The 7,447-nt window shown below is 40.6% G+C and overlaps 1 pseudogene; it reads left to right on the top strand.

The window, feature by feature from the left end:
• Positions 1-1,146: 1,146 nt before the first annotated feature.
• LOC117057486 lies at positions 1,147-6,953 on the top strand (annotated as a pseudogene).
• Positions 6,954-7,447: the final 494 nt, after the last annotated feature.

The following is a 7,447-nucleotide window of genomic DNA, read 5'->3' as shown; positions in this document are numbered from 1 at the left end:
TGACTGAAAGTGGATGAGAGGGAGCTGCCTAGCTAGAGATGGATGCATACAGTTTATTGATACACAGATTGATTGGACCAGGACAAAGCAAATCAATTTCAAACAAATACAGCCATGAATCACAGTCATCAAAGAGGACATGCCTTTAGTTAGAATGCAGGATAGAAGGATAATGAGGGAACAGCAAAGAATTCTAAAGATATATGGCCTGTGGAGATTTATTTATTGAATTTGTATCCCATTTTTTTTGTCTCCAAGGCAGTATTCATAGGTGCAGAACATTTAGAAAAGAAATGCCCATAGAAACCAGTGCTTCTAATATTGGATAGCTTTAGCATACTCAGGAATCAAACGTTTTGTGTCTCTTTTGTAGGAAATGTTTTTGTACATTCTGCAATTTCCGTTTCCTACTCAATTTCCAATGAGTAGATCTCCCCCTACTCATTTAATTCTCTATTCATTTAATCCTCACAAAAACCTTGTGAGGTAGGTTAGGCTGAGACGCAGTGACTGCTTCAAGATCACTCAGTGAGCTTCATGGCTAGTGGGGATTTCAATTCTAGTCACTCAGATCCAAGTCTGACACTATAACCACCACACCACACTTTCTACTGCACAAAGTTATGAAGATATTTTCTACTGTCTGGTATTTAAATAATAGCTTCAAATGATCACAGAATTGTAGCGATGGAAGGGACTCCAAGGGCCATCTGGTCCAACCCCCTGCAATGCAGGAATCTCAGCTAAAGCATCCATGACAGATGGCCATCCAACCTCTGCCTTAAAAACCTCCAAGGTAGGAGAATCCACAACCTCCTGAGGGAGACTATTCCACTGTCAGAAAGTTTTTCTGTGTGTTTAGTCGGAATCTCCTTTCTTGTAACTTAAAGCCATTTGTTTGAGTTCTGCCCTCCAGGGCAGATAAGTAAATCTACTGTATGTACGTGAAATCAATGAATATATAACATCCCTAAGTCTACACTGAAATATCATTGCAGTGTGCTACCGAATAACTACCATCAAGCACTTGTCTTTATGTTTGCCATGGACAAGATCAACGAGAATTTCCACCTCTTACCCAACAGAACGCTATCTTACATCTTCGCACAAAATGCTTTCAATTCAATGGGAACCTGTCTTGCCACTATGCAAGTACTTTTCCTAAACTCGGGGAACCCCCTTAACTACATCTGTGTTAGGAAATACAAGCTAATGGCCATCATTGGTGGACTCACTTCTCATAACTCCAAGCAGATGCCCCACATCTTAAATACCTACAAGATCCCACAGGTATGCCTTTCAAAAAATTTTTATATGCATACCTGTAGGTGAAACCAGGAGTCGACTTAGTGGGGAAGAGTCATTTGCGTTGCTATTCACCTCCTCAGAATTGGTCAGACCAAAAGGTTCGACTCTTAGCTCTGTAATGATCTCATTCAACTCAGGGGTAGCAACACTACATGGGAAAATACTTGTCTTGAAGGCTGGGAGTTGAGTACTGTTTACTTAGGAGACAAGTCCAGAAGGCTTCATCATCACACCATGTAAATGAAAATGAATAAAATTTCACTTTTATGGAAGAAACCTGTTTGAGTGGGCAGGCCTACATACTCTCATTTGGGGCCAAAACAATCCTGGACCTAACTGGACTAGTCAAGTTCCCTCCTCCATTGTAAACTTTCCAGTGAGTTGTAATCACAAGGAGCTGAGTTTACTGAAGATGTAGTGGCATATTTAGCCATCTTGTGATTATTATTATATAGATTTGGAAAAGCTGTTTCCAGAAGGTGAAATTTGAACTTGAGATCTATCCTACACACACACACACACACACACACACACACAATTGTTGTTGGTTACTTCTTCCAAGTTCACGAGCTCACCTTTAATTCTCACAGGAGTGAATATCAGACAAGAAAGAAATCAGGATTTTCTCCCCCCCCCACACACACCTTTTTAAAAAACAAAAAAACTGAAAGACACTGTTTGAATCCCTGAATTCTCAGAGCCAAATTCACCTCTCTGAAAATTTCTTCTTAAAATAAAACATCACATAGATGTTTGTGTCGAATATGTAGTTATTTCATAGTAACCCTGCTGAAGTTGCCTTATTGGATTTTAGCCTCTGCATTTTTTTTTTTTTTGAAAGATGAAATACAGAAGCCTAAGGTTCTTCTGGACCTTTGGAGGAACCAAGATGAATAGAGGAATAATGAGAGAGAGCTCTTAAACTGATTGTTTTAATACTCCTTAGCTCAGCTATGGCTCCTTTGACCCTGCACTGAATGATAAAGCACAGTTCCCTTCTGTCTATCGGATGATCCCCAGTGAAACCCCACAGTATTTTGGGATTGTTCAGCTGCTTCGGCATTTTGGGTGGACCTGGGTTGGTCTTATTGTTTCAGATGATGAAAGTGGAGAAATGTTACTTAGGACTCTCATTCCTCTGCTATACCACAGCAATATTTGCTTGGCTTTTAAGGAAATTATTCCAACACTGGAGAAGTACTGGGAAGACACAGATAATACTAAATTGGAAAGAGTAAGCTCTATTATCTCATCAATTAATACTAATGTGACACTTGTTCATGGAGAGTCACGATCTCTGGAGGGCTTTCGGATGGTTCTATCATCACATGAATTTGATAAAATGAAACCAATAGAGAGGGTTTGGATCATAACAGCTCAGTGGGATTTTTCTTCTGTATACTTCAATGGAGTCTTCACACCAAAATCCTTCAATGGCACCTTGTCCTTTTCACTCCACACAAATGATGTAGCAGAATTTGAAGAGTTTCTTGAGACTTTAAATCCCAATCACTCTATGCTTTACTACATCCATGGGTTTGGGTCCAATGCATTTGTGTGCTCGTTTCCTGCCTATAACATTTACATACCAGGTGCAAAAAACTGCACTGGGGAGGAGAAGTTGAGAAGCCTCCCTGGAGCTGTGTTTGAAATGGGAATGTCTGGTCAGAGCTACAGCATCTACAATGCTGTTTATGCTGTAGCACATGCTCTCCATGCCATGTTTTCTTCAAGATCTATGCAGAAGGCAATAGGAGATGGAGGGACATGGAACCTTCTTGATGTTCACCCGTGGCAAGTACGGTTTTCCTGTCGGTCACAATTATAATATATGCCAAATTCATTAGAATTGTACAGGCTGCTATATATTTTGTAATATATACACCCAGAAGCCTTTCAATGGCCAGTTTTTGTGTTGTTTTTGCTGTAGTGTAGGAGGTTGCTGACTGAAGTAAGAAAAATATTTAGCTTGTGTTGAATTGGCCTCCTTTGCTAATGAAGGGGCATTTCTTTAAGAAGCCATCTCCTTAGATGAAAGCATTGCCCTTGCTAGTCATTCTGATCCATTGCCTGACTCAATTAGCTTCCAACTGCAAATCTAGCCAAGAATAAGAATGTCAGCAGGATAAGACTGAAATAACTGGGGAATCATACTAACCACTTTGCTACCATTGCTCTTGCTTCATGTTGTTTCCTCCTCAATCTACGTAGCTTCATGCCTTCCTGAAATACATCCACTTCAACAACAGTGCTGGAGAAGAAATATTTTTTGATGCAAATGGAGAGTTGGCTACTGGATATGATATCATCAATACTATCACATTCCACAATCAGTCCATCCATAAAGCCATTGTTGGAAGGATGAACCCACGGGCTCCTGAAGCAAAGAAGTTCACCATTAATGGAACTGCCATTTTGTGGAATCAGAAGTTTAACCAGGTGGGAAAGACTTTATATTCCTCAATACAAAAAGACAAGGGAATGCTGTTGGTCAAGTTTAGTCCTACATAATAGAGATATATTTATGTTCCAGGATTTTGTTGGTGGTTACTTTCAGAGGTGGTAGCATGTTAATTTCACCTGTTATATTTTATTTTGTCGAGGATTTTGATGTTTTGATTTTTAATTTTGTTTAATGCATTGTTATATATTTTCTGTTGCACGCTGCTGAAATACTTTATGAAAGGTGGTTTACAAATACTCAAATAAATTATTACATAACATTGCTTGCTACCTTTCTGAGCTGCTGTTTATCATGGTGGGCATACTGGGCTAAAGTGACCAAGGGATTGATTCGGTCTGTGATGTGTATGTTTAATTTGTGTGGTGAGGCTAAAAGGAACATGAGGAGAATATAGGATAGAAAACTACAGAGGTATATGAGGGACTGTTGAAGGATTCTAGAAAATGACTTTGTTACTATGTAATTGTTACTGTGCAATTATGCAAAAGGTGAAATTCAACAGCATAGACATAAGGAGAAATCAGAAAAAAGGAGAAATCTTCATCTTAAATCTATTAATTTGTGATTATTGATAGAAGCTGCCCCATTCCACATGTGTTGAGAGTTGCCATCCTGGACACAGCAAGATCATTCGACAGGGGGAACAGATTTGTTGATACAATTGTCCTAACTGTCCTGAAGGAATGATATCAAAACAGATGGGTAAGCAAAGATTCCTCAGCTACTACATAGGGAAGGTACTTCAGAATGTTTGTACAATAAACATGACTTGAATGTGTGAATGGATATATATATATATATATATATATAATCAGCAATACAGTGGTACCCCGCTAGACGAATGCTTCGCTAGACGAAAAACTCGCTAGACGAAAGCATTCGTCTAGCGGGAGGCTGCCCCGCTAGACGAAAAAGTCTATGGGGCTGCCTCGCAAGACGAAAAAATTTCGTCTTTTTTTTTTTTCGTTTTGCGGAGCGCGGCTCCCATTGCCGCTCCGCAAGACGAAAACCCCGCTAGACGAAAATTTTCGCGGGACGAATTATTTTCGTCTAGCGGGGCACCACTGTAAGCTCAGATTTAACTTTTTAAAGGGAGTATGCTCACACATTTCAGCAGTTGGTATCCAGTTGTACACGAGAGGTCCGGAGGGTGGCAACACAAGAACGGGCCTTTTCTGCAGTCGCTAGTACCTTCATTATACACCTTTAGGCACCAGGCGAAAATGTTCCTCTTCAACAAGGCCTTGGGATCATTGAAATCCTTTCAAATGTGTTGAGGGATGCGGTGGAGGGTGGTTTCATTTTGTTCTTGTTTTTATTATGTATTTTGTGTTTTTTTATCTTGTCTTTTTATGTTGTGAATTGTCCTGAGATCTACTGACAAAAGGCAGTTACAGACGCTTCAGGTTACAGACGCTTCAGGTTACAGACTCCGCTAACCCAGAAATAGTACCTCGGGTTAAGAACTTTGCTTCAGGATGAGAACAGAAATCGTGCTCTGGTGGTGCGGCGGCAGCGGGAGGCCCCATTAGCTAAAGTGGTACCTCAGGTTAAGAACAGTTTCAGGTTAAGAACGGACCTCCGGAACAAATTAAGTTCTTAACCCGAGTTACAAATTTAATCAGTGCTCATTTTTTAAAAAAAACAAAACAACAACAACAAATGTTTAGGGGTACTCTCATTTTCCTACTCATATTGAAATACTGCCCTTCAACGAAGCCAAACTTTTATTCACAAAGTGTTTAGGGATATGCGTCCCCCTGCATCCCCCCAGAAAAACACACTCAATTTAATAATAATGATCAGTGCTTTATTCCTTAAAAAATAGGTTCTCACCATGAAGTTCTTACCCTTGTGTACCACCCTTGAGTGCCACCTGAATAAAACACTGATAATGATGATGACCAAGTGTACAAAAATTATGAGCAAAAATGTGTGAACAATACCTGAATGTATTTTCTCTTTAGTATGCATAATATTAAATACCATCTATTTCACATATTGACAGAGCAATAACCAATCCATTTCTCATTTCCAGATTCTTTCAATATTCCTAATTATGTTTCCTCTTATTCCTTGGCCTCCTCATCCAGTGCCATTTTCACCTCTGTTTCACAAAATCATTTCTTTCAAAATAAAAACAAGGAATTCCATTCCTCTTATTCAAAATGAATATGTTCAAAGTCATAGCTTATGCCGCAATATTAAACTATATCGGCTCAGAGGGTACACGTACAATTTTAACAACTGAGACTTACAATTTTCAGATGCAGACCATTGCAACAACTGTCCTGATGATCAGTATCCAAGCAAGAACCAGGATCACTGCATTCCTAAATGTGTAATCTATCTATCATACGGAGAACCCTTGGGAATAATTCTGGCTTCATTTGTTCTTTTCCTTTCTTTGATAACGCTTGTGGTAATGTGGGTCTTCATTCAACACCAGGAGACTCCCATCGTCAAGGCCAACAACTGGAACATCACATGCACCCTCCTCATTTCCCTATTACTTTGCTTTCTGTGCTCCTTCCTATTCATTGGAAAGCCTGGGAAGGTGACCTGCCTTCTGCGTCAAACAGTGTTTGGGGTTGTCTTCTCCCTGGCTGTTTCTTGCGTGTTGGCAAAAACCATCACTGTGGTTCTGGCCTTCATGGCCACCAAGCCAGGAAACAGGATGAGGAAATGGGTGGGGAAGAGGCTGGCAGGGTCAGTCATCATCCTTTGCACTCTTATTCAAACTGGCATCTGTGCACTGTGGTTGGCAACCTCTCCTCCCTTCCCAGAGTTTGACATGCATTCACAGACTACCCAAATCATTGTGCAGTGCAATGAAGGATCAGCCCCCATGTTTTATACTGTCCTGGGCTACATGGGGATTCTGGCCATCATCAGCTTCACTGTGGCTTTCTTGGCCAGGAAGCTGCCTGATACTTTCAATGAAGCCAAGCTCATCACCTTCAGCATGTTGGTTTTCTGCAGTGTTTGGCTATCCTTTGTCCCCACCTACTTGAGCACCAAAGGAAAATACATGGTGGCCGTGGAGATCTTCTCCATCTTAGCCTCTAGTGTGGGATTGCTGGGCTGCATCTTCTTCCCCAAATTGTACATTATTGTACTGAGGCCTGAGATGAACACCCGGGATCAGCTTGTAAGAAAAAGAATTGTGGTGTCTGAATGACTTATTCCCTTCTTATAAATTCTGTCCCATCTGCATTCCTTTGTTATCTAGTCCTTTTAGCACTTCTAAACAACAGATAGCAAATGTGGTGCTCCCCCATGTTGTAGCCCATCTCTGATCACCCCAAGCGTAGCATGCCATTTGGACAGAAACGGTGGGAAGTTATGTTCCACAAAATATATAGCAGGCTGTACAATTCCAATGCATTTGGCTTTGTCATCCCTTCTGCCCCACCCCCCTCCACTATGCCTCTACTGTTATGTAAGTCTCCACCTACAGTCTGAATTGGTACAGCCCAGATATGGGTTTAGCATAAGATGCATGAAGGAAGAGAGCTACAAAAGGTTAATGAAGCATTTCCCAGTGGCAAAATATGGAAGGAGGGGCAATGATGCTTCATAAGTTTATTTATTCTTCAGTGGATCAAAGAAGATTGCACCGGTTTCAGAAACACACTAATGAAGTGACGGTCCTCAAGGAACACGTGGCTTTAG

The sequence above is a fragment of the Lacerta agilis genome, chromosome 14 (genome assembly GCF_009819535.1).
Source record: "Lacerta agilis isolate rLacAgi1 chromosome 14, rLacAgi1.pri, whole genome shotgun sequence".
In the NCBI taxonomy this organism is placed as follows: domain Eukaryota; kingdom Metazoa; phylum Chordata; class Lepidosauria; order Squamata; family Lacertidae; genus Lacerta; species Lacerta agilis.
Note: the sequence above shows the minus strand (reverse complement) of the source record. Positions and strands in the feature narration are given on the sequence as shown.